General features: G+C 44.2%; 1 pseudogene; it reads right to left on the bottom strand.

Annotated features, from left to right (window-relative positions):
- Positions 1 to 17,181: 17,181 nt before the first annotated feature.
- LOC147987339 (uncharacterized) lies at positions 17,182 to 19,740 on the bottom strand (annotated as a pseudogene).
- Between the last annotated feature and the right edge of the window lie 3,712 nt (positions 19,741 to 23,452).

Consider the following 23,452-nt stretch of genomic DNA (forward strand, 5'->3'; position numbering starts at 1 on the left):
ACCCTTTTTCTTGAAACTGGTGGTCTTGTTGACCATCAACACTTGATGCTCCTTCTTGATTTCTACCTCCGCAACCTTTAGCATTGCGAAGAGCTCAGGAATCATTTTGTCCATCCCTTGCATATTACAGTTCATCACTAAGCTCTTGTAGCTTGGTGACAGTGATTGAAGAACTCTGTCAATGACACTATCATCAGGAAGATTAACTCCCAGTTGAGTCAATTGGTTGTGGTACCCAGACATTCTGAGTATATGTTCACTGACATAACTATTCTCCTCCATCTTGAAGCTGTAGAACTTATTGGAGACTTCATATCTCTCAATCCGGGCATTTGCTTGAAATATTAACTTCAACTCCTGGAACATCTCTGTCGGGGGACTAAACCACGAGCACCTATGGGACCGGCGGACCGAGTCCCTTTCAGTTCGACGGGGGCGAGGGTCGCACGAAGAGCGGATCGAGGCGAAGCACACGAGCAGTTTACCCAGGTTCGGGCCACACAGATGCGTAAAACCCCACTCCTGCTTTGTGGTTTGTATTGAGTTCTTGCTCGGGAGCGTGGAGTGCTACAGTACACCCCAGCAGCTAACGACACCGAGCGTGAGTGTTCTCTTCCTCCCCCCCTCTACGTTGCGCATGGGCCTCCTTTTATATGCTCAAGGGGTCACCGACAGGTGGCAATGTAGACAAGGGTAAAAATGGAAAGGTGTTGCGGTTGGTACAGCTACCTACTACAGTGTATCATACCTAACCCTGACGGCAGGGGATCAAGGCATTAAATGCCCGTCTGCGTCGCCTAAATAGTGCAAAAGGGACCGTCAGGGACGCCACCGCTCGCCACGATGGCAATCTTGTCAGCGCCGCTTGCCACCGCGCACCGCCGGCTGCACAGCCTCCCGCCACGTACACCGGGAAGGGTCCCAGAGCGACACGTTGGTGGATGTGCTGGAGCGCGGACACAGAGTGGTGGCTTGCCGCGGCAAGCGCCTTGCCGCGGTCGTTGTCTTGTCGCGTCCGGGAGCTTGTCGCTCACCGGGCCTTGCCGGGACGCGTGGCGCGTCGCGGCAAGTTCCTTGAGATGCCTTGGTTGGCCTTCCCGGCAAGCTCCTCTTGCCGAGGTCTTGTCTCCTTGGCTTGGATACTTTGTCCTTGAATGGCTCCAAAGGAACCACGGAGGACCTTGGCGGTCACCCGGCAAGCCTTGCCGCCGGATGCTGCGACTGCCCGTGCACAAGTTCGGGATACTAGGGTACCCCTACTCTAGTACACCGACAATCTCATATGCTCCATGAAGTTCAAAACGTCGTTGAAGTCCCGGTTCTAAGCCATAAGCATGGCACACTGAACTATCGAGTAGTCATCAACTTTGCTCTGCCAGGTGTTCATAACATCTAGCGTTGCTCCTGCAGCGGGTTTGTCACCTAGTGGTGCTTTCAGGACGTAATTCTTCTGTGCAGCAATGAGGATAATCCTCAAGTTACAGACCCACAGTCCGTGTAGTTGCTACCATCATCTTTCAGCTTAGCTTTCTCTAGGAACGCATTAAAATTCAACGGAACAATGACACGGGCCATCTATCTACAACAACATAGACATGCAAAATACTATCAGGTACTAAGTTAATGATAAATTAAAGTTCAATTAATCAAATTACTTAAGAACTCCCACTTAGATAGACATCTCTCTAATCATCTAAGTGCTCACGTGATCCATATCAACTAAACCATGTCTGATCACCACGTGAGATGGAGTAGTTTTCAATGGTAAACATCACTATGTTGATCATATCTACTATATGATTCACGCTTGACCTTTCGGTCTCCAGTGTTCCGAGGCCATATCTTCATATGCTAGGCTCGTCAAGTTTAACCCAAGTATTCCGCGTGTGCAAAACTAGCTTGCACCCGTTGTATGTGAACGTAGAGCTTATGACACCTGATCATCATGTGGTGTCTCGGCACGACGAACTGTAGCAACGGTGCATACTCAGGGAGAACACTTCTACCTTGAAATTTAGTGAGAGATCATCTTATAATGCTACCGCCGAACTAAGCAAAATAAAATGCATAAAGGATAAACATCACATGCAATCAATATAAGTGATATATGGCCATCATCATCTTGTGTCTTTGATCTCCATCTCCAAAGCACCGTCATGATCACCATCGTCACCGGCTTGACACCTTGATCTCCATCGAAGCATCGTTATCGTCTCGCCAGCTATTGATTCTATGACTATCGCTACCGCTTAGTGATAAAGTAAAGCAATTACATGGCGATTGCATTTCATACAATAAAGTGACAACCATATGGCTCCTGCCAGTTGCCAATAACTGTGTTACAAAACATGATCATCTCATACAATAAAATTTAGTATCATGTCTTGACCATATCACATCACAACATGCCCTGCAAAAACAAGTTAGATGTCCTCTACTTTGTTGTTGCAATTTTTACGTGGCTGCTATGGGCTGAGCAAGAACCGTTCTTACCTACGCATCAAAAATCACAACGTGGTATAGTGATTGCTTTTTGATCTTCAAAAAGAACCTTGTTCATTGAATCCGATTCAACTAAAGGTGGAGAAACATACACCCACTAGCCACCTGTATGCGAAGCACGTCGGTAGAACCAAACTCGCGTAAGCGTACGTGTAATGTTGGTCTGGGCCGCTTCATCCAACAATGCCACTGAATCAAGAATCAACTAGTGACGGCAAACAATATGTATATACCCACGCCCATAACTCCTTTGTGTTCTACTCGTGCATATAACATCTACGCATAGACCTGACTCGGATGCCACTGTTGGGAAACATAGTAATTTCAAAAAAATCCTATGCACACGCAAGATCTACCATGGTGATGCATAGCAATGAGAGGGGAGAGTGTGTCTACGTACCCTCGTAGACCGAAAGAGGAAGCGATTTATCAACGCAGTTGATGTAGTCGTACACCTTCACGATCCGTCCCGATCAAGTACCGAACGTACGGCACTTCCACGTTCACCACACGTCCAGCTCGATGACGTCCTCGCCTTCTTGATCCAATGGCGAAGTAGTAGATGAGTTCCGGTAGCACGACGACGTGGTGATGGTGTTGGTGAAGAACAATCTTCGCAAGGCTTCGTCTAAGCACTATGAAAACTATGACGGGGAATAAACTAGAGGGGACGGGGTTGCCGGCACACGGCTTGGTGTTTCTTGATGTGTCTTTGGTGCTATCCCTACCCCTCTATTTATATGTTGAGCCTTGGGTTCGAAACTTGGAATAAAGCCTACACAAAGTCGATTTCTCCCGAAAGGCAAGAGTACTTCTCGGACTCCAAGACCAGACGCCAGGGTTCCCGGCGTTTGGACCCAGACGCCAGGGACCTTGGCGTCTGGCCCCTGGACTCCGCAAAACTTCTTTTTGCTCTTTCCAAAATTCTTGTGGGCTTTCCCCTTTGGCCCAAATAAAGTGTTCTCTTACCCAAACATTTCAGGAAACATCCGGAACCCCTTCTGGTGAATTCTGGAACCCTTCCGGAGACCAAACACTATTATCCCATATATCAATCTTTATCTCCGGACCATTCCGGAGTTCCTCGTCATGTTCGTGATCTTATCCGGGACTCCAAACAACATTCGGACACCAACATACATAACTCATATAATACTATATCGTTAACGAACGTTAAGTGTGCGGACCCTACGGGTTCGAGAACTATGTAGACATGACCGAGACACCTCTCTCGTCAATAACCAATAGCGGAACCTGGATGCCCATATTGGCTTCTACATATTCTACGAAGATCTTTATCGGTCGAACCGCATAACAACATACGTTGTTCCCTTTGTCATCGGTATATTACTTGCCCGTGATTCGATCGTCGGTATCTCAATACCTAGTTCAATCTCGTTATCGGCTAGTCTCTTTACTCGTTCCATAATGCTACATCATGTAACTAACTCGTTAGCTACATTGCTTGCAAGGCTTATTGTGATGTACATTACCGAGAGGGCCCAGAGATACCTCTCCAACAATCGGAGTGACAAATCCTAATCTTGATCCATGCCAACTCAACAAACACCATCGGAGACACCTGTAGAGCACCTTTATAATCACCCAGTTATGTTGTGACGTTTGGTAGCACACAAAGTGTTCCTCTGGTATTCGGGAGTTGCATGATCTCATAATGATAGGAACATGTATAGTTATGAAGAAAGCAATAGCAACAAACTAAACGATCATCGTGCTAAGCTAACGGATGGGTCAAGTCAATCACATCATTCTCTAATGATGTAATCTCGTTAATCAAATGACAACTCATGTCTATGGTTAGGAAACATAACCATCATTGATTCAGCGAGCTAATCAAGTAGAGGCAAACTAGTGACACTCTGTTTGTCTATGTATTCACACATGTACTAAGTTTCTGGTTAATACAATTCTAGCATGAATAATAAACATTTATCATGATATAAGGAAATATAAATAACAATTTTATTATTGCCTCTAGGGCATATTTCCTTCACCGACGTAGCGCCCATCACAACTTTAAGATTTGTGCATGTAATCCAATGGTGATCAACACGTTCGGTGCAAGGGGCTACAATCCTGATGTGTGACACTTATCATTTGGGAATATAACTAGATGATACCCCGCGTGTTGCGGTGGGATATTAGTGGTCCAAGCATAGGAAATAATAGATGGGAGCTCTTTAGAGGACAAATATTCATAAAAGGGAAATAAAGCAAATGAGTTGTACCACTGAACGACCAAAGTAGGATGTTTTAGTCACTGAATGTATAAATAATGCCACTTAAAAATAATTGTCTTCAAAAAAAAAAAGCTTACATGACATCTGATGTTCCAACCTTAGATGAAAGAACCCTTATAAAATCTGATATAAGCATTCACTTGCAGCTCTTTAGTAAACTACAATTGATAATTTCCTTTTGTATGTAAAGAACATCAAGCATTATTTCAAGCAAAATCAAGCATTATTTCAAGCAAAAGCGATTTATCATTTCAATAACAAAAGGGAAATATGTTTTTCTACAAAAAGGCAATATGTAAGAAATTATTGATATTGATTGCATGTACCATTTAGATCCCCAACTGCTTACACTACAAATGAATGATGGAGAGAAATAGTTAATACATCCATTGTTGAGATATGCAAAACAGCAAATGGTGATAATGTCATAATATTTAATTAAAATGTTCAGTAAAACACTGTCGTAATGTCCTTGTGGTAGACCAGGTTTCCATTTTCAGTACATACTCGTCACTATAAGCATATTCAGAAAGGACAAATTGCAAAATTTTCGAGCCCAAAACTTCAAGAACTTTAGCAACATGATAAGCTAGAAAAGACTTAGTACTACACGTTGTATGCACAATGAAATGTAAAGAAAACAAATACTGACATTCATGTTGGCAGCCACCGTGCAGTGCATTGATATAGGGAAAAGGACGGACTGAAACCCCAGATATTGATTTAGAGGGGTCAGCAACGTGCACACGTGGAATGTGGAGAAGTAATATTGGATAGAAGTACTATTTTAGCAGCTAGGGAAAATACCTAGTACTTATGTGAACACATGGATATTTCCTTCTTTATCACTTACCTACATGACCGAGAACCACCACACATGAAAACAGATGTGTCTAGTTATTGCACATCTAAGTGAGTGAATCAAGCATAAAGAGAAAGAGAAAAAAGAAAAGAAAATATCCACACGAATCTCAACATACGATCAATGACATAGGACTTAGATGTGCAATACTTATTGCACATCTAGATGTGCTTTAGCAAAACTGAAAACAAAAACGATGTACCATTTTATAACATACCATCTTTGGAGCTCCTCAAATCAACCATCCTAAATGGAAGCAAAGCATGTTGTAGAGGATGCACTCAGTATAGCCGAAGGGGTCGGTGCATAACAGCAGATGGAAAGCATTTCCCAAATTGAGGCGCTGGTGAAATTTAAAACATGATAAATTAGTAATACCACTCAGACATAATTGAAGATCCTGATTTACACCAAAATTTTCAAGCTGATGTATATACATATGGTTGCAATTAAAAAAGTGAGCCTTAAAAAAGGTATGACCAAAATGATATTTTGTGATTCCATTGTAGATGCCGAACTACATCCATGGATGAAGCATTTAACGTTCCAGGCGCGAACAACTATTTGCCTGCACAATAATATTCAAAGGTAATGAAATTTCCCGTTGATAGTTTATACTAGAACATAAGCTACATGGAAGACATCGGACACAAATAAACTATTATTATTAGGAGAGAGAGGGAGGGAGGGTGAGAGAGAGATGACCTGCAGACCAAGTACGTCGAGCATGCAAAGAGGCGGGCTGAAAGATTTCTCCGTCCCAGCAGGCAGCAGTGATTAAGCTCCTGAGCGGATCTAGAACCCATTAGGTGCGAGCGCTGATGGGGACTGTTGTGTACTTGTTGTGTAGTGGCCGTGATCCGGCCGGGCCAAGGATGGCTAGAAAAACCTTCGCTGCGGGGCTGCTGCTTGGATCTTGAACGACACCGGACAGCAAGCATGATATTGTTTCAATCCTACACGGTGCGGACGTACTCCATGGTTGGGTGAACTATGGAATCAGGCGGAGCATCGTGTTGAAGGAGATCAAGTGGAGGGGCGAGAGAAGGGGAAGAGACAAGGATGCGGATAGCTGGTGAGAGCGAGGTCGTTTGTCTTCTGATAGATAATGAACCTTTTGGGCTGGTATGTTAATTGAAGAAGAAAATGTTTTTTTTTGCGAAAGAATTGAAGAAGAAAATGTTAACATGGCACTATGGTGATCCCTGCGGGCCTTGAAGCTGATGTGGCATGAAGATGGTGTGGACAGTATGCATGTTAAAATAATTGATAGTAGTGGGGATCAACTTCTTAAGAATGTAAGATTTGTCTTCCCGTGAGTTTCTTGGAATCTAAAACTTTCAAAATTAGAAAAACTAGAACTTTCAACTTCCAAAAATTACAAAAAAATGGAGTTGCAAGTTTCAGAAAGTACAAAAATTGGAGCTTTCAACTTTCAGATTCAGACTTTAAAAAAACTTTTACAGTACACAAATATTCCTGGTCATTCAACACAAAACCGCGTGTTTCGGATAGTTCCTTGCATATTTCAACAAAAAATATTGCATTTCTCAAGATTTTTTTTTGACATTCAATAATATTTAGTACATAAATTTCTTTCCACTAGAAAAAAAAGAGGAAAAAAAGAAATGTCGACACCCAACTCCAGGATATGGTCGCACCCACCTATTGTCCACTCGCATATAGCAGAGGCCTGCTTGCTGTCACCTTGATCAAGCAAAGACGGTCTCAAATTGGTCACTGCCGTAACTCACCTTGTTGGCGCCCACGACACAACTCTTCTTATCAGTTGAACGACATTAGGGGAGAATGGTGGTTCATCAGCTCATAGTTGTCAAGGGGGAAGTTGATCAGACGGTCGTCAAGATAGGGGTGGGCTGTCGAGAGAGACAACATGAAATAATTATAGAACATAAATCACTTATATTTTTCAGATTTATTCTTTAATGTGGAAGGTTGGAAATACTACTTCTTCATTTTTGTTTATATTTAAAAGATAACAAACCTTTTTGTGAGTCCTAGTATATGTGTACGTGCAATGCACGTGATATCAGGGACAAAATTAATTAAATGTTAATATTAGGTAGGCTATCAATTACACATTAATTATGTGGAAGTGTATATGTTGATACTAGTACTTCATCCGTCACAGTTTAGAAGGCACGGTTAAATTTTCGTGTGTTTCCACAATAGACAAGATTTAGGGCGCATTGCATTTATTTCTAGCAGCTAATTAGTACTCCAATATACTATTTCTATATGCATGCGTAGTGCGAATACTATTTTTTAGCAGCTAATTACTCCAATATAAATAACCACCTAGGTCCCAGAGAATTTCCAAGTGCGCTTTCTAAACCGTGATAGAGGGAGTAGTATATGATATGATATTAATTGCAAGCTTAACATGTTGATCGCTCGTCATTGGTGCAATATAGGTCGATGAATTGACACGATTTGATGACCGAGATTTGTTGAATTTGCCCCTTTGGATCTTTGTATATTGCTATATAGATACCGATATAGATATATTAAAACATAACAAACTAAAAGGCAATCTAGAGGCAGGCGTTATCATTTATTGTAAAAAGAGATGTACAATAACATATTCCTAGTATTATGTAAATGGACACACTCCAGGATCTATGTTGCATGAGGTGATTGTGTTGAGGAAGTAGGGGCCTTGGATGTAGCCCTGGTACATTGGATTCTCCAAGTAAGCGCAGATGCACATCTTCTGCGCCCGGAGGTTCGAGCAGCACAAGTTCGAAGGGGCCTTACCCTCTATGATGGCTGGATCGCAAGGCTTAAGCATGTGTGGCTTGCATTCCAACTCCGCCACCACCGCGCTCAGCGACACCACCACTACGAACACCACACACATCACCATCACCGCCGGTCTAGCCATGATCTTCGATGTCCGCGACTTATCTCTAAACACAATGTCCTCGAGTTGGTGTGGCGCAAGGTAAGCCAAGCACACCACTTGTATTTATAGGCCGGAGCGAGGCAGTTTTCAGGAGTACGCGTCACCAAGTGTCCTTCACGCCTGAAATTACTACCCTACTCATGATATGTATGGTGCCTAATTACATTACAATTAATGTGGATAGTTCGATATGGATGCCTAGCTAAAATTATCACTAGTATGGCCGGCTATATATGTACAGGAGTAATTGTGATGATGTGGCAGCTATTACTATTATACCAGTTTTGACCTTCGAGATTATATTATTCCAAATTATGGTGCTATTGTACATGGATACCGATGACAACTCCCTTCATCCTCGAATAAGTGGATATATAGAAATTTTAAGACAAATTATAGAGTGGAGTAGAAAATGCATTTGACAAGGTAGAAGCCACCATCTCTCTCCTTTTCTCCCACATTGAAAAATGAGGAGACCATGTGTTGAATGTTATTGGGCTTGATTCCTGTCTGATGAGAGAAAAGTTTTTTTTGTTTTAATGTGCATTGGAAAGACAGAAGTACTCCCTTTATAAACAAATTTGAAATGCTAAATATCCACTTATTTGAGACAGATTTTGAAGTGAGATGTCATACAAATTATATTCTTGGATTCGTATTCGAATCAAGTTTTCAGTGATACCATTTTTTCTAGATACAACTCATATATTATTGGGCAAAAGTATGCTCAAACTTTGCTTCAAAATGTGAGTGAGCCTAATAAACCCAGACGGGGGGAGTACGGACAGAGCAAGGAATTAATTGAAGGCGGGACTAAACACATATTACCAAATTTAAGGGGACTAAATATCTCCTTCATTTTCATTTCCGGTGTTCAAACTACGCCAGAATTATTTTCCTTATGAGAATAATAATGGGGGGAGTGTTTTTGTATGTCAGTTCCATACCTCTTATCAAACAATGCCTTCATTGCTTTTGGAAACGAGAGGTCAAGAGCAGACCGAATACAACATTCAGAATTGAGTCGAGTTCTCAGGCTGGCACTGCTTGCGCCCTACACTGGTGCACAAAGTGTAATGTGGGACTTGCAGTCTGAAGTTAATGATTTATTTTTGTGCTTAAACGGTGGCTATCGCCTTCTGTTTCCTGTTTGAATTTGTGCTTGTTAAAACTACGACAGGGTTGTTGGAACTTCTGTGTACGAGTATAATAACTGGCGCACCAAGTAGAATGTGGAAACTGAAGCTGATTATCTACGGCCAAATAACTCGATAATTCAAAACGATGCCAGCTCATATACACCCATGAACAGTAAAATGAAAAAAATAGTAAAAACAAACTGAACTTTTTGGCATCCAATATCATGTGTGCCATTTGTGGAAAATTTCGTATGAGCTCCACAGACGTCCAAACACCATAAAAATTTGAAGCGCATCTTGGGTAAGCTTAGCAGGGGCTGCTCCACTCATACCCAAACCCGACGGATGCCATCCCTATGCTAGCGGCCACCATATAAAGCCGTGCATGCAATGTCCAACAGATCATTCAACTATTTCAGTTTGGAATAACTGACGACACATGTCATGTGGTTGCTGACTAGGCCTGCGGAGCAGTTTATAAATTAGTCAAACTTAATCAAGTTAGGCGGTATGGTATGGAAGTCATATCCCGCCTACTGCAAGAAAGAGTAGGCGAGAAGGTACTCCGTCTTGAAGTAGGCGAGAGCCACATTGGCCGGCCCGGTACGGTCCTAGGGGAGAGGTTTCGAGGAAGCTTATATGGCTCATCTTCACGTGGTTTTTTCATGTGTTTTCTATTTTCTTTTATCGATTTTTGTTGTGGTTTTTGGTTTTCTGTGTGTCTTTGTCGGTTTTTTGTTTTTATTTTATTTGGCTTTCTTTATTCTGTGTTTTGTTTCCCATTTATTGTTTTATTTTCCCTTTTTCCATTTTCTTTTTTTCTAATACATGTCGACTTTTTTTTCAATATAATCTGTACCTTTTTTGTTAATAAGTAAAGATACTTTTTATGTATAATTAACATTTTTTCCAAATACATGTTTGGAATATTTTCTTTGAATAAATGTTTAAGATTTTCAAACAGACATGGGACATTTTTAATGGTATGAAGCATTTTTATATTACGTGAACATTGTTTTACAATGTATTAACATCTTTTTAAAAAAGCCATGAACATATTTTCTGAAATTCATGAATATGTTTTTCTAAATGTCATGAAGTTTTTCAGAATGTTCTGAAACATTTTTTTATATTAAATGATTTTTTACATTGTATAAACATTTTCAAAAACATGTCATAAACATTTTTGAGGGGATGTATGAAAGTTTTCTAAATATCACATACTTTTTTTGAATGGTACGAAACTTTTTTAAAACTTATGTGAACATTGTTTTTACATTGTATAAACACTTATAAAAAATATGACAAATATTTTTGACAGGCACGAAACATATTTTCTAAATTACACAAAAACAATTAGAGTTCTAGCCACAATAATTATCCATAGGTGGCAACTTGGGGTGCCTATGGTTCCTCCGTAAAATCTGTTATAGCCTCACTGGGCAAGGACCAACGTTTGGTACCGCAAAAAATTGACTTTTGAGGGCCAGCTGTCTCACTAGGTCAGGAAAAACTTGCTTTTCAAGGAGAGCCGGGTCGCTCTTGACCAAAAATCACGCCTGACACAAACTAGTTCATGCGAGACCCAGACGTACCCTCACGTAATTGAGGAGCTCCAGTTTACCGCATTTTGCATCAAATAGACTCGCGACAGACACAGAGCCTTGTTGGAACGGCCCATTTGCGAGTGTTCTAGCGACTACGAAGATTCAAACTCCTTATATTCCGGTGTTGAACGAGTGTGGTTACCCACTAGATCTGACAAGTGTAAGTGATTAACATGCAGCACGATATTTAAGAACTATGCGTAGCAGATCCAAACACATTTAAAAATAGTTAAAGATACCTTGGAATTTGTGAGTTTTAAAAAAAGGCAAATAATGTGTGATCATCCAAAAAAAATTATAACAACACGGAAAAAATTGATATTTCAAAAAAGTGAATAAATTTGGAAAACATGAATAATTTTTCAAAACGTGAATAGATTTTCAAACATGAACTAAAATTTGAAATTCCAAATAAAAATCAATTTTCAAATGTTAATGAAAATTGTAAACAAATTTCAAAAGTTTGAATTTTTTTTCAATACTCTAAACAACAAGGGAACAAATATTGGAAATCTGAGAAAAAAATTGAAATTCAAAAGCGCTTTTTTTGGAATTCCATCCATTTCTTGAAAAAGAGGACAATTTTGGAAAATTTGAAATTCTGAACATTTTTTGAAATTTTCGAATTTATGAAAAAGGAGAAATAAAAAAAGAAAGGAAAAAAGAAAACAAGAAAATCATAAAAAGGCTAAAAAGGAGTGGGGAAAAAAGGAAACCGAAATGGAGAGAACTAAAATGAAAACATGATTTAGCATCCGTTCAGCTCGCTGTTAAAATTGGGTTGCCCAGTTTCCTCGACTCCATATGAAGGGTCGACTATACGACACAATGAACGTTGTATAGGAAATTTTGTGCAACTGCTAGCAAAAGCAACACATCCTAACGCGCAACTTACGACAAGGCTGACAAAGGCGAGCTGGGCTAGCTTAGCTATAGCCCACCCGAGCAAACCAAACGTCCCATCTTACAACTCCGCCAAAGGACGCGTTCACAAGCGTACTTGGCGGTTCTCACACAGTTGCTTGCGGGTTACCTTAGTCATTGTCTTGGGCTTTGTGTACCTAAATAAATCCCTTTCGGTAAACAAAGAAGGTAAGAGCACTTCTAATAGATGATAAAAAATAACCATTTGTCTCTAATAAATGATGTAGATGTAAAAAATAAAGGATTTTTACGAGGGGCAATAAATGTGCTCCAATAAATGATGTAGATGCAAAAACAATACTAGGGTAGGATGTAAAATTGGACACCAAGTGATGCAAATTTGCAATACTTGGCCCGCTCGAGCAAAATGCGGGCAGTCGCACGTGCAACCCCAACTTCCTCGTGGAACCTTCCCGCCACGCGCGTGCGTTCCCGCCTCCAGCAGCCCACCACCTGCCTACCACCGCAGGACCCCACAGACGCCTCCTCCGACCCCGCGGTCATCGACGCCGCTCCAGTGCACCTGCATGGTCGCCTCCGTGTCTACCACCCGTCCCAACGCCGCCATGCCTCAGCCAAATCAGCGCGATAGATTTGCAGCCGCACGTCCACTAGCCACCACTGAAATGGAACTATTAGCAATGAAGAAGGCTCCCATGGGCAAACCATGTGGTGGCGGTTTGAAGCAGCCATTGCGCGCCCCCGACGCAGCTTTGTCTCGGGCAAAGAAGACGAAGCCGGCCACGGTTGCTGCTGCTGCTCATGGTGTACCTCCTCCCCCACAACCTCTCATCCAGTCGTCGGCTGTGGAGGAGGAGCTGTCGACACCCGCCGCCATCGTCTCCAACTTGTTACATGAAATGTCGAAAATGTACAAAAATCTTCTTCTTTTTTATTGTTGTTTTGTCATGTTGATATGAATAGAATATGAGATTGTGTGTGTGCATATGTAGTGTTGTTGATGATACATTTATGCACTTGACAAATGTTGCAACTGAAATTTTTGTCTCCCAAGATTTTCCATCCAAAAAATATGATACACCATATGATGGTGACAATCTTGAGTTGGAATACAAGGGTTTTGTTGAAGCTTCTAAGGGAAGAACTGCAAACTATTTGAACACCGAAGATGTCTTGATATGTACAACTTGGAAGCGCATCTCTCTTGATGCTGCCATTGGAAGTGATCAACCGTCTAGGACATATTGGAAGCGCATCAAAGAATTCTTTGATCAACGCAACACAAGTGGTCACTATCGATCGGCGATTCTCTCAGGCACCGATGGTCGACTATATCTGCCCAATGTCAAAAATGGTGGGATTGCTTGACCAATCACGATCATATGAACCCAAGTGGTTGCGATGAAAAGGACCAGGTGATTTCTTGCTACATTCAAATGCTTTCTCTAAAGTATAATGTACACATAGGTTTCTCTCAAGGTATCTTTCAAGAAAGAGGGAAGAATGGGGATAAGAAGAAGAAAGGAAGATTTTTCACTTTCCTAAATATTTATAAAGAGCTCAAACATGAGGAGAAGTGGAAGAACCAGGAAGCGTTTGAACTTCCTAGAAGGAAGAGCTCGGTTGTTAATCGTGATGCCGACGATGATGGTGATGATGGTGATGAGGAAGAGAGAAGGAGCCATACTCCTCACTCGGTTGCCACAGAGGCCCGATGGATGAAAAAAAGCAAAGGGATCAAAAGCCGGAGAAAATTATATTAAAGAAGGATTTGAAGCCATTGTCATTGTGAGAAAAGAGTATGCCAAAGAAAAAAAAAGGCTTTTGAAATTGAAAGAAATGGAGGAGAGGGCGGATGCCGAGAGGAACAAGGAGGCAGTGGAGGAGAAGAGGGTTGTGGATGAGCAACAGAAGGTGGAGTTAGAGGAATGGAACGTGGCGGCCGATGAGCTTAAGGTGGATGAGGAGAAAGTGGAAAAACTTATGTTCATGGATACAAATGGTCTCGATGCAAAGCAAAACACATATGTTGAGCTTTCGCGATAAAATGTTGGCCAAGAAGACCATAATCATGATGAACATGATGGGTATGGAGGAGGCATGGGTGGCGGTATGGGAGGAGGAATGGGTTGCGGCATGGGCGGAGGAATGGGAGGTTTCATGAACATGGTGGAAGGTGGCTTTGGTAACATGATGGGTGTCATGTATGGTGGGTACGGTGGTACAATGAGTACTATGGGAGCTATCTTTGGTGGTATAATGGCCGCCATGGGAGGTGGCTTGGGTGGTAACATAGCTGCCATGGGAAGTGGCTATGGTGGTAACATGGGTGCCACGAGAATAAATCTCAGAAAAGACTCAAATACTTTCAGTGAATAATCGGATCATAAACCTATAATTCATCGGATCCCAAGTTCCCAACAAACGCACCGCAAAAGTTTACATCAGATTGGCCTCAGATGAGATCATTGTATTGGAGAGAGAGAGAGATACTCCCATGGACACGTAGGTCCTATGGGAACTACTCACATATCATCTTGGAGACAACAAAGTTGATGAAGATTGCCTCCCCAATGGTTTCCACCTCTGGCAGAGTAGCGGTGGAGGCCTTCAGATGGGATCGCTTCAGAACAGAGGCTTGCGGCAGCGGAATATTTGTTTTAGGTTTCGCCCTCGGGGCTTCCAAATATATTTTAATTTATAGGCTTGGAATTAGGGCAATCAGAGCCACATGGGGCACCTGGACGCGCCTACCCCCCCCCCCCCGGGGGGGGGGGGCATGCCCCTGCCTTGTGGCTCCCTCCCTCATGCATTGTTTGGTCTCCTACCGAAGCTTCCAGGGTTTCTTTATGTCCAGAAAAAATTGCCAAAAAGTTTCATCATGTTTGGACTTCATTTGGTACGACTTTCCTGAAAAACCAAAAACATGCAGAAAACAGGAACTGGCACTGGGCACCGAGTTAATAGGTTTGTCCATAAAAAACAATATAAAAGTGATAATACATCATGAAATAATCAAAATTTATAGATACGGTGGAGACGTATCAAGAGGCTATGTTTATATTTTTGTTTATGTGCACTTTTGTTTGTGTGTGTCATGAACTTATTATGTTTAATATGTTGAATTATGAGACTGTGATTTTTATGTGGATTCGATGTTGAATTTGATATATTATTGATTATGTGTGATGATTTTGCGAAGTTTGTCATAGTTCATGTTTTGTCAAATACATATGCATTTGAAGGAAACAAAATTGTGGAGCAGCTATCATGCGGCTGCCCTATTTTACATCACATACTATTGGAGCACTAGTGTCATATTTTACATCATCTATTGGAGTTAGAGGTTTTTGGTGATGTAAAAAAACATTTTTAGGTGATGTAAATGTTACTCTAACCATAATTTGATGCCCTATTTTACATCATCCATTAAAGATGCTCTAAACAAAGCAGGTTCCCCTAAAAACGGTAAACAAAGGACGTGCATTCGTTCTTCTAGTCAGAGCCATTAAATTAAAAGGTTTGTAGGAAAGCACAATATTCTTTGAATATGAAGCATATTACAAATAGTTTTGTCACTTGAAATGGTTACAACCACAACTCCTCCCGCTGTATAATAAAAAAAATATAGCCTCAAAACTATGTGTGACTAAGTGCATTATAGTTGTTGGTAAGTTAAGTCCTTGAGTTTTTTTTAAAGGCCAACACGGTTTTGTGGGGACATCATCTTTGATCTGTTGCCAATGTGACTTTGTATCTTATATGCGCATATTACTCTCTATTTTACCACCTTTATTATTGCAAAAGGCTGTCATTCTAAACATGGTAACATTCCTAAAACTGTAACTTTTGACTTTTTCTTATCAAAGGACTTCGACCTTTGTTTTGTATACGAATGAATTTTTGATTAAGTTGCTCAGAAATAGCAAAAATATATTATAAAGTACTTTCTACAAAAAAAAACCATTAGTGATACTGATTTTTCTTTCATTATCCACCTATTAAGGTTGTCGAGATACGAAGACACCGACCAAAATAACTCGGAATCCGACAAGGCCACTAGATCAATTTTGATCAATTTTGAATCCCTCGTTATCCACATATTAAGGTTGTCGAGCTACGAAGACACCGACCAAAATAACTCGGAATCCAACAAGGCCGCTAGATCAATTTTGATTCTGGTAGCCAGGTCCTTCAGTCGTAACAATCTTTCACTATTCTTCTTCGATTTGCTGCCTCCAACAACCGCCATTGCATCAAATACATCTTCACCTTGCCTTAGCGAGTGAAATCACAATTGCCGGCCAGCCCCAACCGTAAGGTTGACTTAGCTGGTTTGCAGTCAACATTAAAGTAGCAACTCTAGTACTCCCTTTGTGTTATAATATAAAAGCGTTTTTAACACTAGTACATCCAAGCGACGTAGTAAGAAACTGAGCTCCAACCATAGAGTAGGGAGGGGAACATTTCGTTCCTGGTACATATGTACCTTATATGGAAAAAATAGCAATTCAACCAAAAGTCAGAATTTTTTTAAAATATTTTTGAAATAAACTTGACCTTTCATTGTACTAATGAGAACAGTTCCCAAAAAGAAAATTCCTCTTTGACTTCTTTTCAAAAAAGACAAATTTTCGGTCAAAAAGCATGAATAGTGACCTATAATAGCAAATGATTTTTGTCTTTTTTGCTGTGAAGTCAGCATTGTTTTTTTGTGAAAAATTATATTCTAGTGCGCAAGTAAGTCAAATTTAATCTAAAAATACTTTTGAACTATTTTGACTTTTTGTTTAATTATTTAAAAAAATACCCCATATAGGGTGTATATACATGCGAGAGCCAAAGGGTATTTCCTCATAGAGTAGCTCTTATAGTATAACTAATGAGGGTTGTTAAGTACAGTAGAAAACAAAGGACGGTTGCTACGGATCAAGCGACTGATTTCCTGGGGAAATCAGTCGGGTCCGCAGGCGTTCGATGCACCCCCCCCCCCCCCCCCCCCCCCCCAGCCCTTGGATCGGGTCAACGCAAGCAACGGCCGCATCGCCGTAGGGACGCAGGGCCTCATGCTCGCAGCAGGAGCCGCGTCCCCCTCGCTGGCAGACACTTCGCCGACCGCGTCGACGATTCTGATCCGGCTGCATCGCTGCTCAAGGGCACTGGTGAAGCTCCATTGGAGCGCCGGTGAAGCTTCATTGCAGCTGCGGGCTTGCCGGTGAAGCTCCATTGAAGCGCCGGTGAAGCTTCATTGCAGCTCCGGGCGCTGCATCGCAGCTCTGGGCTTCGCAGGTGAAGCACCATTGCAGCCGCCGGTGACGCACCGTTGCAGCACCGAGCTCCGAGCCGCCGCGCAAGCACTGCATCGCAGCTTTGGGCTTCGCAGGTGAAGCTCCATTGCAGCCGCCAGTGATGCACCGTTGCAGCACCGAGCTCCGGGCCGCCGCGCAAGCGCTGCATCGCAGCACCGGGAGCCGCCACGCGCACGCGGCGGCGACGGGGTGCTCCGATGAAGCACGCGAATGGTGACGCGACGCAACTGCTGCGACAGAGATGCTAGCTGCGGTGGTCACCGTCGTTTCCTTCCCCGGTTTGTAGGAGCGGTGACGACCGGAGATGGTGAAATCTCGTGGTGAATGTTGACGAGGGAATCCAGCGGAAGAAGGAATCTGTGTGGACGAGAGCTGCGCGTGAAGATAACGCTATGAGGGATAAGTGGTGGCGGGCCCAATCGACACGCGTCAACCAGGAGAGGCGGGTGGCGGGCCCAATCGACACGCGTCAACCAGGAGAGGCGGGTGGCGGGCCCAATCGACACGCGTCAACCAGGAGAGGCGGGTGGCGGGCCTAATCGACACGCGTCAACCAGGAGAGGCGGCTTACACAGCGACAAAATCAGCCGGTTTATTTAGAACGTTTTCCAAAACAAAGAGGGTAATAAGAAATTGAGCACCCCTATTGCCTTTGGCCACCAATGTTACACTGATCTAGTGAACACATCCGTTGACGGTAGCGCCTCAGCGCCAGCCGTTCGCTGCGGCGCTGCTGCTTTCTGATGATCTTTGAAGCACAGACGTAGTGGGACACTGACTCAATGGCGCTGACATCGAGCTGGAGTCGGACACAGCCATTTAGGAGACGACATGGCTCAATGGCACTGCATGATCTAGCACCACGGTAAGGGAGGCTGTAGGCCAGAATTCTTGGTGGGCCAGCGAGGTAGCCATTACACCAGTAAACGGTGTCAGCATCGATATTAGGGAACAACCTGGCGGGCAACAAGAGAGCATGCCTTGGCCCCAGTTTGCCCGTGCCGGCGAACAAGGCGCGCCCGCCGAGCCCTTGCTGCATGGGTAGGGTGATCCTTGCCTCCAGATCCACATGGCGCACTTCATAACCTTTTCGGGATATGTTGCTTTTGTCATACGGGATCCGGCGCGCAAGAATCAGCTCCCCGCCATTGTCCACTGGTTTCACGGTCCAGTCGTACAACCGCATAGAGCCTAGATCGCGCGGTTCAGCCGCCACTGCCAGCCGCGGCGCCCGGTGGTCTGCGGTTGTGGTGGTATCTACTATCTACTACCATGATGGCCTTCCTGGTGACGCAGTAGAAGCGGCCCGCGAACGGCGAGGATGCAATGGTCTCGTCGACCAAGCCGATGTGCAACCGCATCCACTGCTTGTCGCCTGGCTTGGCGGTGACCAGCCAAGTCGCGTCAAAGTGGAGGGCCACGGTCGAGTCGTCGGCGAGGCCGGCTCCCAGCACACGTAGGAACTGGAGCGTGTACCCGCTGGTACGCGTTTGGCTGCTCCCCGTGTACAATAGCGTGCTTGCCGGCAGGAGGATGGTCAGCTGCCGGGTGAGCGGGTTGAGGAGGCGGACGACGAAGGTGCACTTGTCGCATAGCACGATGAGGCCGCCATCGGAGGTGGCCCCGAACACGTACTGGTAGCAGAGTTCCGGGAGGTCCACCTGAATACGCTCCCCGGTCGAGACGTTCAGAAAGTCGCGGCGCTTCCGGACGGTGCCCAAGGTCTGTGGGAGAATGATCCACTGCCGGGGGTGGAACCGGCGGTCCAGGCTGCCGTGGGCATGCAGGGACGTGGAGGATCGCCGCCAGGTGCGGCACACCGCACACCGCACGGAAGCGGAGGTAGTCCGCGGCGTCGTTCGCTAGGACGCGCTCGGCGATCAGGCCTGCCGGCCCGGCCGTCAGGTCCGCCCGATCTCTCCTGCAAGCCGCACAAGCACGATCGAGTTCCGTCAGGTGAGAAGAAGTATTTCTGCCGTTGGTCGGGCCGGGGAACATGAACTCCGCTTACCAGGTAGGGTCGACGGCGATCCCACCGATGCGTGCACGCTTTTCTTGCCGGCAATACGTTCCCACGACTGTGCTCGTCGCCATGTTTGGCAAGACTCAATCTGCGCAGCCGGCCATGCGCGTCCAGATCGGATCGGAGGATGGTTTTGATAGGAGGTTACGGCTGGCAAAAACGAGTTTTGCTACTAAATGTCGCCGGACCTATTTCTCGCCCGTTGCCAGACGGACCTCGCATTACTGGGCCGACCCATTACTATAGTAATGGCGCGAGTAATTTTTCGTCGGTTTTTATCTTTTTTATTACTATTTGCAGCAGTTTTCTCTGGTTTTCTTTACTTTGCCTTTTTCTTTATCGGTTTTTTCATGCGAGTACTATTGGCAACCCGGTGCATAAGGCGCTTCCTCGAGATGTCCAATAGTGCGCCGAAGGTGCTGGGGGGTAAGCAATGGCACACCCCTTTTTCAATTGTTTGTTTTATTTTGGTTGCTTTCCTACTAAAATACTTTCCCAGAAAAGTAAAAAACAATGCTCAGAAATTCAAAAATGCTCGTGAATTCCAAAATTACATGAATAATTTTGAAAACACGAATTTAAAAAGCATTCTTGAATTTGAAATTTTTTCAGGAATTCAAAATTTATTCTTGGATTTCATAAAATATTGTCATTTAAAAAAAATCACAGACATAATAAATTTTCTTCGTTTTCAAAATAAGTTCCTCAATAAAAAATATAACAAATTCAAAAAATGTTGTTTGATTTCAAAAAATCTTCCTGAATTTATAAATGTTTCCGAATTCCAAAAAAATTCAAGAATCTACAATGTTCTATGATTTCCAAAAATGTTCAATAATTCAAAAAATGTTCTTTTATTTTGAAAAATGTTCCGAATGTTTTAGAAAACATAATGTATTTTTTAAATGTTCCTAATTTTAAAGAATGTTCACGAATTCAAACAATTGTATGGTTTGAAAAATGAAAAAGAAAATAGAAAATGAAAAGAAGCAAAACCCAGAAAAAACATATAAAAACACAAAACAGGAACAAAAACGACCATAAACAGTGGGAACAGACAGTCTAATAACACAAAGTGAGCCACGCAAAGCACGCGGGTGGGTGGGTGGGGGTGGGTGCGCTTTTTTTGGCTCCCCATGTCCTACCGCATAATAGGAATTGACACCGTCCTCCGTAGGTACTCGCTTAAGTTTGGAACAAGCTTAATAATTACGTTTCCATGAAAGTCCTAGGAAAACTCGTTCAGATCCACTCGCAATCCACTTCGAGACGAGCTCACCTGATCTATGTAGTCTGGTGAGATGTTTTAGCTGATCCCAAAGACTGGCATGCAAAATAAGGTAGGAAATGCTCATCGGAAAGGGGATTGATGTTGTGACTCCATGTGTTGACACGGATCGCCGCCTTGACCAAACAATTCTTCTTTCTTTGGTGGAATAGTATCGGATAAGAGATCATCTGTAGCTTGTTGTCGAATAATTAAATATGTCGGAGTTTCATTGATTCCCCAACCCACATTCTCGATGTTGATGGTGATGATGGTGGTTGCTCCGAAATCAATCCAATTTCCACGTCAGAGAGCACCGGCAAATCACACCATGGTCTCAGAGCATCTTTAACAGGCGCGTTAAACAGGCGCCGTGTGACGCCCTAAGATCGGAGTTTCAGATGCCTTCCAGGGTTTCCGGGTTTCGTCGTGTGATTTGTTTGGTTCGTTGCATCATGTGCATTGCATCATGTCATCATGCCATCATCTCATAAATCTTTTACAACTCAACTAAATAAATTGCATGGATCTTCGGTCTATTTAAATCAAGGGAATTCACATGGTGATTCTCTTTATAACATATCCTCCCAATATTAGTGGAGCTATTATAAAATAATCCATTCTTATGGAATCACCTAAAACACACTTGCAAATTTCCCCATGCCTTTGTTATCTCGCTGCTTGACCTCGAACCTTGTCCGTAAATTCTTTCGTCATTTTCCGAAGCTCCACCAAAAATCCGAATATTTTTGGGCTCTTCTTTACCTTGAACTTATTCAAACCATTTGAATTAAATTCAAATGGATTTGAATTTAGATCTTTCAATCTTGTTCTTTTCTATTTTTCTCAGAACAAACTCATTTTTATGAGTCCAGGAAAATTATCTGCTTGCTCAAATTTTTCCCTAATCCTCTCTTTCCTTTTCTTCTTTCTAATTGTTTTTCTGTTAAAGGAAAATAGAGGGAGAAAGAAGAGTGCCAGCCCAACTTCTTCGGCCCAGCTGCACCTAGTCTGCGGCCTAACCAACCGAGCTGACCGACTGGGCCGGCCCAAGGCCAAAGCCCACCTAACCTAACCTAACCTAACCTAACCCTAGGCCCGATCACTCCCTCTCGCTCTCTCCCTTGTCTCTTCCCTTGCGCCGCCAGAAACCCCGTCGCCCGAACCCCATCTCCATCGCTTCTTCCTCCTGCGTCCCGATCCCATCTCCCCCTCTCTTTCCCTCTGTAGCGCCACCCAACCGCACCAGGACGGAGTCCTGCTCAGCCCCTTGTCCTCCTCCCGCGGGAGCCCTCACACCAGCGCGCCGGCCTCCCCGCCTCTAGCAACGGCCGTCGCCCGTTCGTCGCCTCCGCCGCAGGAGCCTCGTGCCCGGTCCCTCGTTAAGGCCATGGATGCCGCAGCCGCTGCCGTCCTGCTGCCATCCTGCATCGCCCATCGCCATCAACTCCCCCGTGGCCGCCAAGTCCTCCCTCTCCTCCGTGGCCGCGCGCCGCCCGGTACCTCTCCTCTCCTGCACCATCCCCGACGCCGGCAAGCTCCGCCGCTGCACCTCGTCGCCGGAGTCCCAGCTCTACCGCCTCGGTTCGCCTCGGTTTGCCTCGCTGCTGCTCTGCCCCACACCAGCCTCTACCTCCTTCCCTACGCGTGAGAAGCGCTCCTCCATCAGCCACCTCGCGCCGGCTCCTTCTCCCTCGCGCCCGAAGCTTTGCCGCTGCCTGCATACGTCTACCACTTGCAGCCGCCGGAGCAGGACCTCCTCGTCGTGGCTTTGCCTCCGCTAGCAGCCTCCTGCTGCCTGTCAACTCCATATCCTTGAGCAGCCCAAGCCGCCGGGCGTTCCGGCCCGTGCACATCACAGTTGACCCGAGGAGACCCCCACTGCAGCTGTGCATCGCGAGGTTGCTGCACTGGACGCCAAGTACCATGATGACGAGGACCGCCAAGTTCGCCTACCGTCGTCAAGTGAACGACTACCATCACGCCAAGACCTGTAACCGGGACCGTCAGACATCTTCGTTGAGATTTTTGCCAAGTACCACGACGTCCGTCGATCGCCAAGTACCCCTTTGTTTCGTCGAGACCGGCAAGTCCGAAGACCCCAAGTATGATGGCTCGACAAGTTCCCCACGGTGACCCTGAACATCTACGGGACATGCTCGACTTCAAACCGTGTACCACGTCAAACCGCCAAGACCCTGAACGACTACTGCCGCCAAAGTCCGCGAGTACAACTACTTCCACAATGCGTCGTGTACGACTACCTCCACCATGAACGTCCCGAGAACGTCTACTTCCTCTACTTTGCACCGAACGAGAACCGTCCTGTTTGCACGCTTCGAAGGTATAACCCCGAGACGACGTCCGTGAACGAATGAATGCATGTGGGATGAGATGCACCCTTTGTCTGCACCATGTCCGTTTTGTCACTCATTTCCATGCCACTAACTCGTGGGACCTCCGGAATCCGGGAGCGCCCCACCATCTTTTGCACGCATCCGCACACTTCTTCTTTGCATCGATATCTCAATCAAGTACCGGAACCGGAATGTTGCCATGGCATCATTACCGTTTCGACGTCGTGGCACCCCTTTCTTTCTACCACGATGACAAATGCTTCATATTGCTCTTGTCAACTTTTAATAAAATTGCATAAACTTGTTCATGTCAT

The sequence above is a fragment of the Triticum urartu genome, chromosome 2A (genome assembly GCF_056163025.1).
Source record: "Triticum urartu cultivar PI428250 chromosome 2A, HENAU_Tu73, whole genome shotgun sequence".
NCBI classification, from domain to species: domain Eukaryota; kingdom Viridiplantae; phylum Streptophyta; class Magnoliopsida; order Poales; family Poaceae; genus Triticum; species Triticum urartu.